This window comes from Phodopus roborovskii, unplaced genomic scaffold, assembly GCF_943737965.1.
Source record: "Phodopus roborovskii unplaced genomic scaffold, PHOROB, whole genome shotgun sequence".
Taxonomy (NCBI): domain Eukaryota; kingdom Metazoa; phylum Chordata; class Mammalia; order Rodentia; family Cricetidae; genus Phodopus; species Phodopus roborovskii.
In genome coordinates this window covers 6,049,009-6,069,913 of record NW_026126469.1, presented here as the reverse complement: position 1 = coordinate 6,069,913, position 20,905 = coordinate 6,049,009, and positions in this window count along the sequence as shown.

The window sequence follows — 20,905 nt, the reverse complement described above, 5'->3', positions numbered from 1 at the left end:
TAGCATTAGCTAGAACTTGTAGTACGATATTGAAGAGATATGGAGAGAGAGGGCAGCCTTGTCTTGTTCCTGATTTTAGAGGAACCTTAAGTTTCTCTCCATTCAGTTTGATGTCGGCAGTTGGTTTGCTGTATATTGTTCTTATTATGTTTAGGTATGTTCCTGTTATCCCTGACCTCTCCAAGACCTTTATCATGAAAGTGTGTTGAATTTTGTCCAAGGCTTTTTCCGCATCTAGGGAGATGATCATATGGTTTTTCTTTTTCTGTTTGTTTATATGGTGGATCACGTTGATAGATTTTCGTATGTTAAACCATCCCTGCATTCCAGGGATGAAGCCTACTTGGTCATGGTGGATGATTTCTCTGATGTATTCTTGAATTCAGTTTGCCAGTATTTTATTGAGTATTTTTGCATATACCCAAAGGATTCACATCCATGCAACAAAGACATCTGTTCAACTATGTTCATAGCAGCACTATTTGTAATAGCAAGAACCTACTCACTCATATATGGATTTTAGACCTAGATCAAAGGATCACCAGCCTATAATTCACACCACCAGAGGAACTAGAATACAAGGCGTATTCTAAGAGATTCATATAAAGTCCCTCACAGAACTGGTAATGGACAAGTCCCCCAGAGCTCAGGGGAAGTGGGGGGGCAGCGAATGGAGAGAGAAGTAGGAGAAAATGAGGGGGAGGAAAGGAAAACATGTGCGACCAGGAAGATTTAGCCTGGTTAGGAATAGAAGACAGGAAAGAGAGAGAGAGAGAAAGAACATAAAAGAGGGAGCCAATATTGGTTTGAAGATAAAATTGAACACAAAGAAAGGTCTAGAGAACTACAAGACTGCTCCCAACTAACAATCTGAGCTTCCATGGAAAGGCTATCATAAATGCCCTTCCCGGAGAGTGAGATCAACAACTACCTTCTCCATGGAGTCCTCAACTAATGCCTGTTGGAAGCAGAAGCAAACACCCATACATAAACACTGCGTTGAAGTAGAACTCAGATGCAGAGTGAGAGGACAAGACCAGGTGGCAGAAACACATAGAGACAGCTTACCTGAACAAGGAGGAGCTAACAGGCCACCAGACTGATAGCTGGGAAGCCAGCATGGGACTGACTCAAGCCTCCCTGAATATGGGTCTCAGCCAGAAGGACTAAGCAGTCTAAGGGATCTTAGACAGTGGAGCCAGGATGTATCCCTGGAGCACAAAAGGACTTGTGAACACATCCCCCATGGAGGGATAACTGCCTTAATCTAGAGACAGGAGAGAAGCCCTAGTCAGTACTTCACATAACCTGTCAGATCTACATGACCCCTACTGGATGGCATTCCCCTACATATGGAATTGGGGTGGGGCGATGGGAGGGTGGTTAGAGTGCATGTGAGAGGGCAGAGAGGGTGAAAGGGAGGGATGGAGGGAGGGAGGGAGGGAGGGGCTGAGAGGGAACTGGGATGGACATGTAAAATAATAGATAATTAAAAAAAAATGCTTTGACTCCAAAATTTAAGTTGAAGGACAAGTTACTGGGGAAAAGGATTTCTATTTTTGTTTCCAGAGAAAATGAAAAGCTGTGGATTCCTTCCAGACTAATGTGGTTTGATCACGCCGGACCACCTGAAACAGAGTACCAGGTGATCCTACATTCAAATCAGCTGGACAAAGCAGCCTTACAGACTACAGCCAGGATTTCTGCATCTTCTTCGAATCCCCCATGACAGTGCCCCTTACCAGCAGGAAGCAGTTTGGAAAGAAAGACGCCCAAATTCCCAAATATTGTCTATAAATGTTTGTTTTCATTTAAATGGACTTGGTTATATAAAATTAAAAAAAAAAAAGAAAAAAGAAAAAACTGTTCAGGTGCCTTTAAAACTGTGCTGGTTCTAGGACATAGATGACTTGCCCCATCTCATGCACCTTCCTTCTGTTTGGAAAGAAATTTGGGGTATGCTTTTGTCTAGTCACATGGAGGCATTTCTCTATTCCCTCTCTGGTGCAGAATACTGTATTTGCAAAGTGATTCCCTCGTAATCAAGGTAGATATGAATCCTTTGGAAGAAACCTAACAAATAATGATGACTATGACACCTTCCTATCTACTGAAGACCTATGCTGTGCCTCCTGAGAGTATAATTATTCCATCAATTTAATTCCTAAAACAGGGAAATTGTTCATGCTTTGATGACACAAGGGCAGAAACAGACTCAAACTAGTGTTTTCAAATAACCCAGTAACTGGTAACTGGTTACAACTGCAGCTTTCCCAGTGTGCTGTCTCAGGGAATTATACTCAGCAGGCATCAGATGATATGGAGGAATCCGTATTTTAGTCAGCTGTCTCTGATTTGGGACCTAATGGTGCTGGTAGTTCAGGAATGATACTGAGAGCACCTGGGATTCCCTGGGGTTTTTTGGAGACAACCTCTAGGGACAGTTCCTACTGAGCATATGCAGTGGCTGGCTTCTGGAGCATGTTATAGAGCCATGAGTCAGCATGCTCCATTTTCACAGCTGTTTTCTGCCCCAAGCCTGGGGCATGTATCTGGGCTGTTTACACCATTCTATTGTTAAAGAGAAATACAGTTGCTCTAGAAACAAACGGATTAGCAGTGTTAGCTGGCAGCTAATGCTGGTGCTGAGCTTGCTAGAGGGTCAGCTGCTGTTTCCCAACTTCATTTTCCTCTATTGTCACTGAGAGGGTTCCAGCTTACTGTTTTCTGCAGATCTAGACATCATGTGGTAGGAGAATGTTCTCATTGTATGTACTGAAGCATGATGTCCTATTAGTTGGAAATCTATAAAAGGCTGGATTTTCTGGGAAGGGCAGCTGGAGAATAGGCAGTCCAACCCTGGACTGGAGAAATTTAGGGTAGGGCGTGGGGTATGCCAGTCAGGAGTCCCTCCCTTCTTAAGAGGTAGGGACTGAGGGATGCAGGGAGAACTTGGTGGCTATTGTCTGTTTTGATATGTTAAATAGGCAACTCAACCTTTTGTCCTAACAGTTGGGATCAGGTCTTATTGCCTAATGAACTGTGTTCTCATAAACAATTTGGGTACCTAGTGGGTAAGCCTATAAAACTACCAACTGCATTTTTAATAGTGAACCAGGTCTTAGAAATATTTCCTTTTCCTCCTGGAAATATAGCAACTGCATTTAGTGGAAAAGATAATACTGCATGATTAATTTTCCCGATTTAGTGTATTTCTCTGAGAAGAAAGCATGTGTAGAATTGGGTTGGGTGTGTCTACCTCATAGTTTTATTGATAGTGACTCCTGTATTTGTATAAAAAAACACATCTATTTGCCTACCTATAATCTATCTATCTGTCTGTCTGTCTATCTATCTATCTATCTATCTATCTATCTATCTATCTATCTATCATCTATCTATGGGATTTATCAGAGTGGCTTACAGGCTATGGTCTGACTGTTCCAATAATGGCTATATCCTGATGGAAAGTCCAAGAATCCAGCAGTTGTTTGATCCATGAGACTGGATATCTCAGCTGGTCTTTAGTATACATTGGAATCCCAAAAAAGTAGGCTCTAATATAGTGGTTTTCAACTTTCCTAATGCTGTGACCCTTTAATACAGTTCCTCATGTCCACATTCTAGAACCTGGTGCTCCCTCATCCCTACCTTATGCAACAAGTTTCCACCACTGCCATTTCACTGTCACTGTATTTTCCCTATGTCCCTGCTTCACATCCCCTCTATAAAGCTTGCCATCATGACCTGGTCTGCTGCTGTCTCCATCTCCCTCTCCATCCAGAAGCAGCAATTTTACATCCTCCCTTCCCCAATAAAGGTCTGTTGTGTGTTGTGATTTTTGTGGTATTCCTTGGCCTAGGACCTCCAAAATCCTTTCAGAAACTCCCCCTCAAACAAAATTATTTTAGTTGCTACTTCATTACTATAATTTTGCTAATGTTATGAATTGTAACAAATATTTTTGGAGACAGAAGTTTGCCAAAAGGGTCATGACCCACAGGTTGAGAACTACTGCTTTAATCTCAGCAAAGGAATGGACTTGCCAGCAAGAGTTAGGGCAAGTAGGCAAACAGCAAACGTTTCTTTCTTCCATGCCATTTATGTAGTCTGCCACCAGAAGGTGGGTCCCAGGTTTAAGGTGGATGATCACATTTCAAATGGTCCAGATTTAGGATGGGTCTTTCCACCTCAAATGATCCAGCCAAGAACAGTACCCAGCAACTCAGGTTTTAGTGAATTCCTGAAGTGTCTTCTCTGAATTTGTCTAATACAAATGGACTAGACATTGTTAGTGTACTTATTCCCTATATATTGTATATACTTACTATGTCTTTCTTATGTTAATTGTAGCCTTCTTTTTGTATTAGACAAAAAAGGGGGATTGTAGTGATATTTATAATTTATTAAAGCTTGGCTGAAGATCAGAAAAGCAAAGCAGCTGGCCACTAGCTCTTAGTATTACCTCAGGCTGAAAGGGCTGATCCTATCTCTACGGGCTCTCACCAAGCCTCAGGCTGTGACCTCTCCTCAACGTGATTGGAGAATCCTTAGACTTCAATGTCTTCCTAATCTCAGTGTGGCTGGAGAATGAATGACAGCTCTAAGACCCTGTTCCTGTTTTAAATACATCTATGAACCTTAATACAACTGATGCATAATGGAAGAACCATTCAGGCCTTGGAGCCCAGCATGTAGGCAGCAACATCTGCCAACAATGAATACAAAGATCTAATCCATCAAAGTCTATAATTCTGGGAAAGTCTCTAAAGGTACTGCCCTTGCTTCTTGGCTTTTGTAGTTCTGCTTCGGCTAAATTGTTCTTGCTAACTGAGGTGTGTCAACCTAGAATGTGGTTTTTGTGCTTAAAAGATCACCTTGAGAAAGGCTTAGAATTGCACTTTGGTCCCAAACACTCAGTGTAGTTGCCACCTATTGGTCTGAAAAAAAAAAAAAATACATCTATGAGTCCTGGGTAAAGTGCTGAGATCATCTCTGTGTGAGCTGTTTCTCTGTAGGACTGGATATATTTCCAGGTAGCTCAGTGTGGCCTTGAACTAACAGAGATCTGTCTACCTTTTAATCATGAGTCCTGGGATAAAGGTGTGTACCTCCACTGCCTGATCTCTAAATAATACATCACCACAGATTCTAGATGTACTTAAGATGTCAAATAAGAATAGTTTTCAGAACTTGATTCTGTCTCAAACAGGTTTTTTTTTTTTTTTTTTTTTTTTTTCCTGGGCAGGCTTCTTACAGTGGGATCTTTGAGCTCAGAGGGCCCTGAGCTCTTGTCACATTAAGTGCATAAGGTACTGTGTTTCTTTTCAAAGGTCAGTATGTGGTGTGAAACAAGAATCACTTCTTGGTTTTCTACCAGTTTCAAGCATAACCTGTTATTGCCTTGAATGACAGTGTGACATTCTTGGACACTGCCAAGGAGTACAAGTTGCTCAGTACCAAGGAATTCTGAAACCAGTTTGAGTTGATCTAAAGGCAATGTTTCTGGGTTATTTTTTCTTTTCTGTGGCTGTGGAAGGGATGAAGGAGAGGGAGTTTACCTGTTGCTTAGAAAGGTTCCTGTAGGGTTTATTGACCAGTGTTTTAGTTACTGTTCTATTGCTGTGAAGAGACGCTATGACTAAGGCAACTCATAAAAGAAAACATCTAACTGGGACTTGTTTACAGTTTCAGAGGTTAGCCCATTATCATCATGGTGGCAGCCATGGCAGCATGTAGACAGACAAGGTTTTTGAGAAGTAGATGAAAGTTCTACATCCTGATTGTAGGTAGAGAGAGAGAAAGAGAAAAGGAGAGAGCTTTGGCCTGGCATGGAATTTTGAAACCTCAGAGCCCACTCCTCCCTAGTGACAAACTTCCTGCAACAAGGCCACACCTGCTTCAACAAGCCACACCTCTACTACTGCAGGACTCCAGTGGGGAACCTTCTCCAGTGTGGACACTTATAGGCTTGACCCACATCTGCTGTGGAGTCTTTCAGCTGTGGCAGGCTAGGAGGATAACACTGGTGGAGATCCAGAGGGTCCTTGAGAACATTGGCTAGTGGCTAGCTAGCACTGACAGGCTGACATGTATGAGTTTAACCATGGTGCTGACAGTTCCATGGTCACTGAAACTGTAAGGATAAAAAATACAGTCTAACTCTCCAATGACCCCAGGAAGCTAGAAGTTTAAAAATACTAAATACCTTAAATTCCAGACTCTGTCCTCAGCCAGTAAATAGGTGAAAGGTCACGATCCTTGCCACTTACCTAACTTTGTAAACTGCTTGTGAAACTCCCGCCCCAATGACCTAACCTAACTGTCATTTGTCACCCCACCTAGGAGCCCGCACAAATGCAGACCTCCAGGGCTATAGGAAACTGATTGGTCTATAAAGCACGGGCTTGGTTGGTTTAAATTGATTGGTCCGCACTGTGCAGGGTCTGGATGCTATGAGATTATTGGTTTATGATGTGCAGGCTTTGTTGTAACCCTATAAAAGCTGTCTTAATTCTGTACTCGGGGTCCTCAGGCCTCTACCCCTGTGTGGCACATGACTGTGCACTTGGAATTAAAAGTCCTCATGCTTTTGCATCAAGACCGCTTCTCGTGAGTGATTTGGGGTGTCACCTTTCCTGAGTGGGAGCATGAAGGTCCACGCTCTGCGGGTCTTTCAAAACCAGAGCCACCCTTAGAGGCTAAACTCAAGCAAGGCAGTATAGCATATTCCTAGGGGCCATTTACAAACTTCCAATTTTTGTATCATATATCATTTCATGGGGTGGTAGCTTTTCACTATCTGGGCTCACAGCTTAGGGTGGTATCAGTACCACCTTGGAGTTAGTTCATTAGCTTATCAAGACTTGATTGGGCTTTGCTCTAACTGAGCAGCCATATGACTGGGTCCATTAGCATATCAGAGCTTGCTTTTCAGGCCTAGCTCTTCTCTGAGCTGCCTGATGGCCAGCATTATGTTTTTCTAAGTCACAAAAGATGGTTTTTAAATTACACAAAATTGTTTCACTGATGCTCCTAACAAGATGGAAGGTCCTGAAGTGCTGGGGTACAGGAAAGTAAGAATACCAGATACTCTATTTTAGAACGCTAGTTTTTGATTCTGGTATTTTTGGCACATTGTTTTTGCTGTGTGAAAATACTCAACAAAATATAAAACCATAGCCATAATCTAAGTGTGTCAAAGTCTGCTCGGAATGAGAGCTAACCATACAGTCAGTGAACCTTGGAACTGCCCCAGCCAAGCTTATTAAAGAGTTCTCAGAACATGTCACAGCCCTGAGATGCAAACCCCTGGGTTCCACCAGAGTTTCCAATGAAGTAGGACTGGTTGGGGTTCAGGAAGTTGGACTGTTAATATTCATGCATGGTGACAAGATGTTTTTGATGCAAAGACCACACTGAGGTGACATGTTCACAGGCTCAAGGATGTAGAAGAAAGGAAGGTGTAGCAAATTGGATTTGGAACTCAGGATAACAGAGACTCAAAACTTCTGACTATATGAGATGGATACTCTGCTTGCTTGACTGAGAGAAGTGGTGATTATATTAAACTGAGAGACTGTTTTCCCTGAGCTGAATAAGAAAAGTGGTAGAATAATTTGGCCAGCACACATTGTGATATTTTCAAACAGAAGAATTACAGACTTATGGATAATGGTTAAAATATACAGTCAGCTGTTTAAGATGACCAAAGCTTAAGTAGTATTGAGGATTAGTCTAACTCATCAAAATTTAACAGTAAGAAAACTGAAGTAATTGCTAACAGTATTAATGGGACACATTAAGACCTTAGATATGAGAATCTCTGGGGAAAATATGAAATAGGCAAAGTATGCATTTAATATCCACTTTCTCATCTGTTTCTTGAATCATTTCCTGTTTTTGAAGATCTTAGGATCAATTATTCCTGTTCCTCAAATCTTCCCTTCATCTATTAAGCATCTCCATGCCTTGTTTTTTCTCTGACTTTCTCCCTGGAAGCCCCCACCCTATTACCCCACTAAAGCTCACTGGCACTGGAGATAGGGGAAGGACTGCATGAACAAGTTCCCAGCTTTACAAGGAACACTGGTTTGTAAAAACATGGGTCATTGCCCAGTTTCCCAATGAATGCTTTAGCAATGGTCTAGACAATGAGAACAGAGATTTGGAAAAGGACTGGGATGGACCATTAAGAGGAACTTACACCGATGACTGATCAGCTGGGAATCTGTTCCCAAGATAGACATGGAAGTAGTTTCTACACCGAGAGAGCAAGAGGAAGAATAAAGCCTAAAATACTGTGAGAGAAGGGACAGAAGTTAAAGAGGAGGGAGAAAGAGGGAGAGCAAGAGGGAGGGAGAAGGAAAGGAAGAGGTAGCTGGAGAGGGAGAGATTATACCTCCCCCTGCCCCCAGCAATTCCAACAGTAAAGATGATCCTCCTCCTCCCCCTCCCCCCTTCTTACCCTTATCTTCCCCTTTGACAGTATTTGTCTATGTAATTTAGGCTGGCCTCATCCTCCTGCCTCAACCTCCCATTCTGGACTATGGGCATGTGCCAGCACAGTCTAGTCCTCTTCCTCCTTTAAATGGATTACAGTGGCAGACAAGGATTCACATGCAGAGGTCTCTCATCTTTCCTTTCTCACTGTCCTCCCATATCCACCACTTGGGAGAGGAAAATCTAATAATTATTCAATGCTTCTTACTTAGCACGGCATTTCATCTTATTCCTCATTTTCAGTTACTTTATGTAGCTGACCATTTGATTTACAAGTGCAAGGACATGCTTAGCCTTTAGCAATTTATTATTATTGTCTGTATCTGGGTGAAGCATTCACTCTAGTAGTTCCTGATTTTAAGAAAGGTAACAATGTGGACAATACTAATTTTTCCGTTGCAAGCCAGTGTCGACCACACTGTTACCTGGTTAGGGTTGGGAGGTCTTTCCTCACTTGCTGCTTCCCTAAGAGGGAGAAAGGAAGGTTATAGAGTTGGGTGGGTGGGGAGGTGCAAAGGAACTGGGAGGAGGAGGGGTAGGGAAGGCTTGATTAGATGATATTATATAAAACTTTTCAATAAAAGTTGTATGGACAGGAGATTATACCTTAACTTATCATGCTATAGCTGAGAGTGTTTTCTACATGTTCTTAACATCATAAAATTGTTGAGCAAGAGGGAGAACCTAATCTTATTCATTCAAAGGTTATTCTTCATTTTTTAGGGAAGAAAAATAATTTTAATCAACTGAAAATTAGTTGTTGATAGTTTTCAAAATATACATTTTAAAAAATATTGGGGAACTGGAGAGATGGCTCAATGGCTAAGAACACTAGCTGCTCTTCCAGAGGAGCTGGGTTCAATTCCCAACAACCATGTGGTGGCTCAGTACCATCTATCATGGGAGCTGATGCCCCACTTTCTGGCATGGAGACCTCCATGCAGACAGAGAACTCATACACATAAAATGCATAAATAAATCTATTTTTAAAAGATTGATAATTTCTTCAGATAAATTAAAATAAAAAGATTTTATAAAATTCCTTCAGGCTGATAACTTGTTTACTTTTTAAAAAAATTGTTTTCACCATATTTTAAATCATTCAAAATATGGGGAGAAAGAACATTCAAATTTTATAAGTTTGCTGAGAAGACACAGGGAACAATATTCTGTGTGCTGCTGAAGCTGTACTTTGGTTAGTGACACTGTGGAACAGGAGAGAGGCTGCGGTGGAGTTGGGGTTGAGGGAAATGTATGTTCAGAGTTGGTCCAGCTGCCTTCATTGCTATCCTTTCCCTTGAGGACAAAATGATCACAAAGGCTCCCATCTATCTAGGTGGCCTCCTAGATAGGGTCATTTACAAACTGCTTTCCTTTTATAACAACAGTTCACTGAAAAACTTGTCCTCTCTCAGTGTATGTAACACCAATAATAAAAATCCAGGGACAGGTATGGGGGTTCAAGCTGATGGTCAGCCACTAGATTTACCTCAGACTGAAAAGGTGATCCAGCTAGCTCCAATCCTTGGACTTTGACTGCTGCCTCTCCTCAACAAGGCTGGAGAATCAGTCTTCACATGAGACCCTTTGTTTCTTCATTTTATATCTCTGAAATCCTGGGATTAAAGGTGCGTGACCCCAAGTGCTGAGATCACCTTCATGTGAGCTGTTTCTTTTTAGGACTGGATCAGTTTCATGTAGCTCAATGTGTTCTTGAACTCACAGAGATCCATCTGCTTGTCTTCCAAGTCCTGGGATTAAAGGTGTGTGCCACCACTGCCTGGCTCTATGGGTAGCTAGTATGGCTGCTGGGATTAAAGGTGTAAATTACCATTGCCTGGCTGTATGGTTTGTGACTAGCTTTGCTTTCTGTACCCTCAGGCCAGCTTTAATAAATCATGAGCAATATATCACCACAAGTATATCCTGGAGGGGAGGTAATTCTAAGTCAGATGACTTCAGAGGAATACATAGGATTCCACAAGTAAACATGGCTGCTGTGATTTGAGGCAGTATCACTTCACAATTCCGTGAAGCTCAAGAGCAGTTAACAGAGCAAGCAAGCATCATCAGGGCTTTGTCTAGGGCCAGTCTTCATGGTCTACTACCTAGCAAGTGAGCTTTGACTTAACTAAGCTCTCTTCCTCAGAGCTTTTAGGAAGCATAGTTCAAGATTCTCCCAACAGCTACAATTCAATCTTAATCTCAAAACTAGTGGCACCCATCATGGTGTTTTAGATCATCAGCAGATAGATGTTTCATAGCCATTATCATACATCTTTCATCTTGTCCCAAATATAGATTCCCAGAAGACTGGCTTGAAAAATACCTCACAGCTAGTGAGCAATATGATTCCATGCTGTCACACAGTAGGTAGGTACTGCCCTGTGCTTGCTAAGGGCATGGTGGTATTTCACTTTATCCTCACAAAGTAGGTATTAAAGGGCAGCTAGATGTTCACTTTTGAATCTTTTCTTGTACTAAGCATTTTAATAGATCACCTCTAATCTACCGCTTTAGTTCAGTGATAGATGAGATAACTAAGCTATAGAACTCTTGCCCCCAATTACTTTTAAATTAGAAGTTATCCAAGAATTTCCATCCAGAGTCTCTCTCATCCAAGTCTTCTGTGCTATTTCCATTCAGTAGGAATGTTTCCTATAACAGTTCACAACTGTGATTGTAAACTCAATTTGGTAGGTTGACTGTAATTTAAAATTAAATAGGTAGGCCTGGTGACAGGACTGAAGTCTAAAATTTAAATCTAAAATCTGAAATTTGTGAGTCTGAGGCAGGAGGATAAAAAAAATAGCAAATATACAAGATCTATCTCAGCTACAGTATTGAGAGTTCAAGAGAGCCAGATTCGGGGTGGGGAGGGGAGTGGCGGGATGGCCATCTGTGTGCCTTCTGGGCTATTGCGAAAGTCACTGTATTAGCTTGTTCATTCTTCAGGCTCTTTTGAAAACAGTCCCATACTACACAGAAGAGGCTCTTAGGGGTCTTAGTACATTAAGCTTGATTGGGAGGGAAGTTCCCTTCTGGTCCCCATCTCACCTGTATGGCATGTAGCAGCAGTGGCAGCGGTGGCACAGGAAGACACAACTGTGCCAAGTATTTCTGCAAGCCTAAGAGGGCACCTCCTGAATGATGATGCCTGTACATCAGTGTAAAAAATCCATGAAATTCTGTCTTCTTGAGCACACATGAACTCATATCACACGTGAACACACACCTAACAGAATTTCAGTACAGATGAGGAACTGTGTCCTAAGACCCCACCACTGCTGAATAGCTATTGGGAGGTTGACAGCTATTGAGGGATAGACAATCATGTTACTTTGGGAGTGGCTGTTTATAGGTTGACTGTGCCCCACTGAATGCCCCTATATCAATAAGTATATGGACAGTACTGATTGAACTCAATGGATTATAAAACTAAAAGAAGACATGGAGTTGGTGCTGAGGTATCTGTATGAGAGTAGTAGGGGTGGGTATGATCAAAATACATTTCACACATGTATAAAATTTTCAAAGAATTAAAAAACCATATATATATGTATATATGTACATGTATATGTATATATATTATATATGAATTTGCTTTTGCTGCTCAAGGCAAAAAAACAAAAAAATCAAATCCCAGAACTAATGTTAGTATTAAAATAGATTATCGCTTAATATTTTTAAAGGTTCTTAGTTCCCAAGATATATAATTTGCATATATTTAATGCTATTTTTAGTGAATGGTATGTAAATTGTAGGCAGCTCAGAAAACCTGCACTGAGAAGGTAAAGACCAAAAAAATATAAGGGAAAAGCCATTAAAAAATAAGTCTATTCTAGTGGTAGCCACCTTTATAGCTGTGTGACTTCTGAGTAAGTTAACTTTTCTTTAGCTGTGACACCATTACCAAGGCAACTTATGGGAGAAAGGATTCCTTTGTGCTGTGGGTCCAGAAGACTAAGCACCCATAACCATCAATCACAATGGGGAAACAGGGCAGCAGGCAGGCCCACATGGTGGCCACAACATCTTTAACCTCAAGCAGAAAACAGAAAGTGAACTCAAATGGCTTCTGCCATTTCTTTAAACTTTCAAAGTTTATCTCCAGTGATGTACTTCCTCCAACAAGGATCCACCTACTAAATCTCCCAAACAATGTCACCAATGTCACAGTATTCAAAGATGTGTACCTATGGGCCATTCTCATTCAAACTGCCACATTCTATTTTTTGTCCCCAGTAGATCCCTGGCCATTTCATAACTACTTAAAAATCCAAAATCTTTTCTGAGAATTCAGGCAGTGTCTTAGCTGTAAACCACTGTAAAATGAAAAAACCAAGTTACATACTTCTAACACACCATAGCATAGAATATACATTACCATTCCAAAGGGGGGAAATGAGAGTACAGTAAGGCAATAATTCACTGAAGCAAGACCAAAACCCAGCAGAGCAAATACCAACTCCTGTGTGTGACTATGCCCTTTTGGCTTTGCTGTGACATTTTCCTCTTGGCCTGGTTCTGTGTGCACCACTCCTTGACAGATAACCCACAGCACTGCCATCTCCTAGGTCTTGGGGTCTCCAGTTCAAAATAGACTTCACTCCTACAAATAATGACCTCTCAGGGACTCCAGGCAAGGATGCTCCTGCCACATATGTGGCTTCAGCAGACCTCTGAAACCATGGGAGAAGATTCCACAACCCCTTAACTCATGTATCCCTTGTGACTCTAAAGCAAGCACCATGTAGATGACATTGCCAAGTTTAGTGACCATCTTGGGATGGTCCCTGGCCCCTTGAGTCACATTTGCAGCAGCTATTGTTTGTTGTTCTTTTCTCAGAGCAGAGAAAGTTGGAATGTTAACTGACTGGGTCTTGCCTGAGGGTTCTCTTCACTGTATTTCACCACAGATCAGGCCTCTCTAAATCTCTTTATCTTTTTATAAACCTTGGCTGCAACAGTGACCTTTCTTTTTAAACTATTCATTTTGTATTTCTATCTCATTTGTTCTTTTTTATTGTTTTTGCAGACCTGCATAGAAGTGATAACTTAAAACATGTAACAAAGCTAGTATTGAGCTATCTTGAATTCTTCTAAGCTGAAGAATTCAGTCCATTACATTAAATGTTAGCCTTAGACAAATTCTTAGAACAAGGGCAGAAAACAGCCATATTCTGATGGGAGATGTCATTCTGTTATTATGTTTCTTTTATTGGTTAATGAATAAAGCACTGTTGGCAAATAGGAAGGCAAGATAGATGGAACTAGGAGACAAGGAGGATTCTGGGAGGTGTAGTGGGGAGTCAAGATGTAGAGACTTGAGAGAAGAGGACTCTGGTAAGATAAGACCACATGGAAATACTTAGATTGATAGAAATGGGTTATATTTAAGACAGAGCTAGCCAATAAGAAATGCAGGTAACAGGTCAACAGTGTTATATCTAATACAGCATCTCTGTGTGTTATTGGGGGCTGACGTGGCTGTGGGTGGGACCAGGCACCTGCAACGTGGGAACTAAGAACTTCTACTTAAAACTTAACAGAAGCTTAAGAAAGAAGGTCTTATCTTATCAGAGAGAGGGTCTGGCCCTTTTCTCTCAAGCCCCTACATCTTGACTCCCCACCACATCTCCCAGAATCATCCTTCTCTCCTAGTCCTGCCTATCTTGCCTTCCTACTTGCCAACAGTGCTTTATTCATTAATCAATAAGAGAAACATATTTACAGAATGACATCTCCCATCATCTCCTCTTTTCTGTCTAAATAAAAAGAAGGGTTTTAATAAACATAGTAAAATACATAACAAAACAGTTATCAAATAAGAACTACAGTTAACAATATTCAGTCCATTATCATTTAGCAAGATTTAAAGAAAATATTTCATCATCTGTCTAAAGTCCTATATGTAACTTATCTTTAATCTTAACTAAGGATAACTATAACCCTAACTATCTGTCTTCAACTCCTTCAAAGACCACAGAAGGATAATATATAAACTTTAGAAATGACAGAGACAACTTGCCTGGTCAGTCACCCGAAGTTCTGTAATGTTCCATCTTCAGCCTATAGACCATAGTATGTCTGGCAGACTTCTCAGCAAAGCAGGAAACTTTAAACTGCCCACCTGTATTGGCAGTTTGTCAGTCACTTTTCTCTGTGTCCTGTAGAATGTCTAATAGACTCTTCCATGAAGCAGGAACCCTGTAGCAATGTCCATCTTATATCAGCAGTCAATTTTCTGTGGGTCCTGCATGTCTACTTTATAAAGCATATAGTTAAACCATCTAGACAAGAGCAGTATATTACCCAAATGGCTAGTCTTGCCATACATGAAGCAAACTCCATAACGAGTTTTTTTCAATGTCCATCTTCCTTTCTGACGCAGGTGAGGTTGCCAGGAGCAGTTGTGTCTCACTGTTAAGAAAAACCCTAAACCATTTTAAATGCCATATTCTCTAGATCTTTGAAAGGTTTGAAGAATATTTATTCATCTCAAATATATCTCTGAATATCTAAGAAATCCTAATAACATAACTATAGGTTTTGACTATTATAGGTAACTATCTACAATCTGTACTTAATTATACATTATATATTTAAATTAGCTATATAACCACAATACTTAAACAAGAGAAATACAGTTATCACAAAACTGACCTTAAATTTGTATGAATAAATGAAAATCCACACCAATCCTATATAATTTCCCCCTTTCTCCTTTAAAAAGAGATTGACTGTGATCATTATCCATTTATGACCAAACCCATTTAGATTGAAACAAACATTTATAGACAATATTTGGGAATTTGGGTGTCATTCTTTCCAAACTGCTTCCTGCTGGTAGGGGATGCTGTCATGGGGATCCTAAGAAGATGCTGAAATGCTGGCTGTAGTGGTCTGCAAGGCTGCCTTGTCCCAGCTGTTTTAAATGTTGGATCACTTGGGACACTGCTTCAGGGGGTCTTGCTTGATCAAACTATGTTAGTTTGGAAGAAATCCAAAGATTTCTGTGAAAATAAAACTAGAAATTCTTTTCCCTAGTAACCTGTCCTTAGACTTAAATTTTGAAGTCAAAGAATTTTTAAAATATATAAATTGGATTAATCCAGCAGCATTTCTTTTAGCAGTTATTGTTATTTCCTCAGCAGTCAAACAATTCAAAGACCACACAATAGCATACAGTATCTAGACTCTCTGTGTTCTTTCAATCTTCACGTGGCCTTTTTATGACTCTATTTCTTTTACTTCTATTTTTTCATGTATTGAGACAGGGTTTCTCTGTGTACCTTTGGCTGCCCTGGAATTCACTCTGTACACCAGATTCACTTTTTAATCACAGTGATTTGCTTGCCTCTGACTCCGGAGTGCAGGAATTAGAGGCATGTGTCACCACACTTAGCTACTCTCTTTTTTTCTATTTTTTTTAAAACACTTTATCCTGTTTCTTTTTCTCTCCCAAACCTACATATATTTTAAAACATGCTGTAAACTTTTAGAGGTTTTTCTTTATCTGAATCTGTCTTTACTGTAAATCTTTATTTTTTTCTGGCCATGAGTCTTTATCTGCTAGACAGCATTGCTAAAATGAAAGCCACAGCTGTTTTAGCCACTGTCTATCCATGATGGCTGGGGTATGTTTACTGCCAGCAGCGTGAGCTGTGCTCACCACCTTGGTATACACTGCATTCAAGTAGCATACTGCCAGCTTGGAGCCACTGCCAGCTGTCATACACACCATTCAGTTGTTAGCAGAGCTTCTTAAGAGCCATGTATTTTTATTTATTTATTTTTTCTTCTTTTTTTCCCCCGCTTATGCAGAGTCAGGAAACCTTTAAAGGACTGCACAAATCTCTGCTTGTCTCTAGCAAAACAGAGCACAACCGAGAAAAATGCTGCTACCAAGAAGACTTGTTTGTCTCTAGTATTTTGTTTCTAAAATCTCTTTATAAGCTTTTGTCAAGTTTTAAGTGGAAGTTCTTAGTACCCACATTGCAGGCGCCATTTTGCTATTAGCAATTTTCTCGATAGCCTGGTCCCAGAGCCCCAGATAACACACAGAGACTCTGTATTAGATATAAATCTGTTGGCCTATTAGTAGTGTTTCTTATTGGCTAGCTCTATCTTAAATATTAATCCATTTCTATCAATCTAAGTGTTTCCATGTGTTCTTATCTTACCAGAGAGAGGGTCTGGACCTCTTCTATCAAACCCCTACATCTTGACTCCCCACTGTATCTCCCAGAATCCTCCTTGTTTCCTAGTCCCACCTATCTTGCCTTGCCAACAGTGCTTTGCTCATTAACCAATAAGAGAAACATTTTTATAGAATGATATCTTCCATCAGAAATGGGTTAGATTTAAGACAGAGGTAGCCAGTAAGAAACTCTAGTGACAAGCCAACAGCGTTATATCTAATACAGCATCTCTGTGTGTTACTGGGGGCTGATGAGGCTCTGGGATCAGGTTGGCTGGGAAATGGCTCGTAACAATATTCTTTTCCAAAATATGACAAGAATAGTCTCTCATCCAGTTGCTAATTTAATGTTCCCAAACTTCTTCAGTGGGGGTTTGCACAGTCTACATTGGTCTCGGCACTGTCTTGCAAGTTCCTACTAAGATAGCCAGTTAAGCTCTACTTTCAGTATGAAGTTTCCAAGCCCTCTCCAGTCCTCCAGAAACAGCATGATCAGATCAGTCACAGCAGCACCCACTCCCAGTGCAGCTTTAGTAAATGCTCATCAAAAGGATACTTCATCAGAGGAGGGATTCAAAAATAAAATAGGATGACCTGATCCATAGATAGTCAACATCTTCCCCTGTCATTGTTTATAACAGAGTAGCCATAGTTGCAGAGATGGAGATTATTCATGAGTTCGCTAACACGTACTTTCACTCACTAAAGCTGACCTAGCTAGAGCTGATACTAAGTGCCAGATCTTCCAGCAGCAGAGACCAACACTGAGACCCCTATATAGCAACATTCCCAGCCATTAATCTTTTGCTCCTTTCAGGGGAAGAGCAACACTTTGTCCTTATTAGAGTAGATATCACATTTGGTTAGAGATTTGTCTTTACTGTACATAATTCTTTGGGCAAAACTATTATCAGTAGACTTACAGAATGCCTTAGCCACCATCATGTTATTCCATATATATTGCTTGTGACCAAGGAACTCAGTTCACAGTCAGAGAAGAAGACATTAGACCCATGTTCATGGATCCTCTAGTCTTATCATGCCCCCCACCATCCTCAAGCTTGATACAATGGTGAAACGGCTTTTTGAAGACACAGTTACAATGTCAACGAAGGGACAGGAATGTGGAAATTTGGGACTGGGTTCTCCAGAGGGTGATATATGCTTTAAATCAGTATCCAATATAGGGTACAGTTCTCCCATAGACAGGATCCAAGAATCAATTGGTACTCAGTATCACCAAGTGACACACTAGAAAATTTTTTAAGAAACAATGATTGTAGCTGACAGGAGTATTTCTTTCCTGTTTTTGTTAAGAAGATATGTGTATCTTACACTAGTATTTACATTTTCTTTTCTCTGTTTAGCATCAATTGAGATAATATCAGTGGATAAATCCAACCTCTATTTCTCCATTCAAATTATAAGACATTAAAAAACTAAGCAGGGGATATTTCCACTTATTCTAAAATATATAAAACATTTGCAGTAGTATGTAGAATAGTTATACCATATTAGGTAAAATTATGACTTGGTTATTTATTTCCTTTGGAAATAAAGCAAGACATAAGGTGATGTGATTCTGTATCAAGTTGATAGAAAGTAGACTTGTGATGGCTAATCTTGGTTGACAAATTAACTACATGTGGACTCAAATAAAACTTAAAATGCTAGGCATAACTGTGGAGTATTTTCTTAATTTTCGATTATTTGAACCAGGAATAGCCACCCTAAATCTGGGTCATACCTTCTGGTGTGTGGTGATTTGAATGAGAATGGCCCCCATAAGCTCATAGGTTTGAATGCTTGATCATTGGGGGAGGGGGTGACACTATTTGAAAGGATTAGGAAGTGTGCCTTTGTTGGAGGAAGTGTGTCATTAAGGGTGGATTTTGAGGTTTGAAGAGCCTATGCCAGACTCAGAGTTTTTCTGTTCCCACTGCCTGTGGATCTAGATGTAGAATTATCAGCTATCATGTCTACCCACAGCTGCCATGTTTCCCACCATGAGGACAATGGACTGAACTGTAAGCCAGCCCCAACTAATTGACTTCCTTTCTAAGAGTTGTGGTCATAGTGTCTGTTCACAGTAATAGAATATTGACTAAGACATGGTGGCAGTCTATATAAAAGGACATGGATGGATATAACTGTGCCTTTCTGTCTCTCTGCCCTCACTCTCACTGGTAAATTCATGTATCTTGTTTCAGAGGCTTTCATTTGCTGGTAAGTACCAACTTCTTCAGGAGCATAAATGGAAGCTCAGGAGGTCTTGGTATTGTCTAGGACTTCAGTGAGAGATTGGAATTGATGAGACTGTGAACTCAGCAAGTAGTGGATTCTCTGCTTTCTGCTGTGAGACAGCCATTGTTGGACTACCTGGATCATGTTCTGTAAGCCAGCCTAATAAATTCCCCTTTACTAAATATACTCATTCTATCAGTTATCTCCCTTTAGAGAACTCTGACCAATATAACATTTGAACTTCTTTTATCCCAAGGGTTTATGATTGGATCTTAACAAGCTTCCCCCAAAGGGATTCTTAACTTATATTCATTGACTTTTAAGTTATATTCAAGCAAGAAAAAAGTGTTTTGTTTTGTTTTGTTTTGGTTTTTTTTAAACTAAAATGTATCCCTGAAGCTGTGGAGGTGGTACAAGTAAACAAAGCTCTTGCTGTATACATATGAGGATAGGAGTTACATTCCATGTAATGCTGGATGCTACAGGTGGCACCTGTAATTCCCATTATGCCTGAGGCAAAAAGTTGGAGGCAGATAATGGAGAATTCAAGAAAATTGTGAGCCAGCACTGTTGAATGCAGTAATGAACAAAAAGTCCTCTCTCAGGCTTTGAGGACATGCATGCCAGGACACACACACACACACACACACACACACACACACACACGACATCATACATGCACATATAAAATAGTAAATAAAATAGTAAATTAAAGCAAGTAAATAAAACATATCCCTTGAATTAGAGTGAATGCCCAATTTGAGAATTTCTGAACGTAGATATTAGTGGCATGTTCTCCAAGAAGCAACGCTTAGCAGTGATATATATATATATATATATGTATATATATATATATACATATATATATATATCACTGTTTTCCATAAACAAATTTATGTTATGGGATTTTCTATCTTGGAAGATATGCCTATTTTTATAATTGTAAAAGTCTTAGTTAAATGTTATGCTGGATAGTTTTATGTCAACTTGACACAAGTGATAGTCATCTAAGAGGAGGAAACCTCAATTGAGAAAAAGCCCCCATAAGCGTCAGGCTGTAGGCAAGCCTGTAGAGTATTTTCTTAATTAGTAACTAATGGGAGAACCCAGTCTGTTGTGGGTGGTACCATCCCTGGGTTGGTGATTCTAGGTTCTATAAGAAAGCAGTCTGAGCAAATCATAATGATCAAGCCAGTAAGCCACAGCTAGCCTCCTGCCTCCAGGTTTCTGCTCTATTTGAGTTTCTGCTCTGACCTCCTTTAACAATGACAAGTGCATAAACTGAAAAGTTTCAAGTGCTATAAGCAAATGTTGACAACAGAAAGTACACATGAAGGACTCTGAATAATATTTTCGTAGGTGAATATTTTGCCAGAACATTACTAGGCAATTGGATATGAAATATCTACTGTCAGAATTTACACTAGCCAAGGGGAATAATTAATGGAATAAGTGGTAGGTGTCACACAGATGTGGCTGTGGCTCTAGAAGGCAGATGTGGAGGGTTTCTGGTTGTGTCTCTGCACAGAGACATGTAGATAATTACAGGAAATGGGGACAGGTTAAGAGGGGCATACCAAGAGGACTGGAAGTGTGCCATGCCTCTCCTGGGGTCTGGCAGGGGGAGAGGTGCCTACATGAGGACTTGCCTCTTCCAGATTCTTACAAGCAGGGCTTTTCAGGCCATTTGCCTTTGGCTGCATAAAACAGAGACAGTGCTCTTGACAAAGGAACCCAGCACCACCAGGGACAGAAAGTAAAGGAATTTGTGATGATGTCAGCAGTGGGCAGAGTAAACTTTACAGGGGGTAAAGAGATGGGGCTCTAAATCCAAGTGGAAGAGTTTAGGTTCCACACTGGAGGCAGCATTTGAGGTACAGAACAGTGTGAGGAGAGCTAACTAAATCTTGTTCTAGTACAAATACACAATTCAGATACATGTCCTTTCCAGTCAGG